Genomic DNA, 1,090 nt, shown 5'->3' with positions numbered 1-1,090 from the left:
TTTTTTTTTTTTTTTTCTGGGCCAGCTTTAGCTCTGAGGCCTCGCTGCTGAAAACATAGATACAATGTTGTGGTCCGAGCCCGGCTGAATGGAAGCCCTTTTCTGGGGTTTTGTTTAGCTTCTTATTTGCAACATAGTATATAGTTGCTTAGAGTTGCAACTGAGAGGCTGGCAAGTTAGGCGTTGGAGTCCGCAGTCACTGAAGCCAGTAAGCCTTCCTGTTCGCTTCAGTGCCTGGCTGCCGGCCGCCATCTTGGCTGACAGTTAATTTGCATATACTCACTGATTAGCCAATGAAAAGGGTAGCGGTCGTACGCCAATTACCATGTTTCTCTTTTATTAGTGTAGATTTTATTGATTTCAGAGAGGAAGGGAGAGAGATAGAAACATCAGTGATGAGAGAGAATCAGAGAATCATTGATTGGCTGCCTCCTGCACACGCCCTACTGGGGATCAAGCCTGCAACCCAGGCGTGTGCCCTGCTTGGGATCAAACCGTGACCTCCGGGTTCATAGGTCAATATTCAACCACCTGGTGACCCTGGCCAGGCTTCTGCTTAATTTTTTTTTTAAATTACACTTTCTAAGAGAATTGGTTCGAAGCTAGTCAGAATCTTGATTTTAGTAGTCCTTGCCCCCCACCCCCCCAAAATGGTTTTACCTAAAGATTCGCCATTGTTGATTGTTTTCATTCCTTTAAGCCAGTGGTTCTCAACCTTCCTAATGCCGCAACCCTTTAATACAGTTCCTCATGTTGTGGTGACCCCCATTTTCATTGTTACAAATTGAACATAATTAAAGTATAGTGATTAATCACAAAAACAATATGTAATGATATATGTGTTTTCTGATGGTCTTAGGCGACCCCTGTGAAAGGGTCGTTCGACCCCCAAAGGGGTCGCGACCCTCAGGTTGAGAACCGCTGCTTTAAGCCAACGGTTACCCTTCTTTTCTTTTCCTGCGTCCATACCATGGTGTTGTAGTGCTTAGTGTCCTGGCAGGAGCAGCAGCATGCCTCCTCTGGACCTGCCTGGCATTGTTAGCATCATGCTGGGTCGGAGCTCCGGGCTGGAGCTGCAGCAGCCACTGGC

General features: G+C 46.6%; 1 protein-coding gene across 1 annotated transcript in view; it reads left to right on the top strand.

The window, feature by feature from the left end:
- TAF4B (TAF4b RNA polymerase II, TATA box binding protein (TBP)-associated factor, 105kDa) overlaps window positions 1-1,090 on the top strand; it is a 74,467-nt gene that overhangs the window by 55,848 nt on the left and 17,529 nt on the right. The window lies entirely within an intron of this gene.

Source organism: Myotis brandtii, unplaced genomic scaffold (assembly GCF_000412655.1).
Source record: "Myotis brandtii unplaced genomic scaffold, ASM41265v1 scaffold107, whole genome shotgun sequence".
Classification (NCBI taxonomy): Eukaryota; Metazoa; Chordata; class Mammalia; order Chiroptera; family Vespertilionidae; genus Myotis; species Myotis brandtii.
The sequence above is the reverse complement of the archived record's forward strand: the minus strand, read 5'-3'. Positions and strand labels throughout refer to the sequence as shown.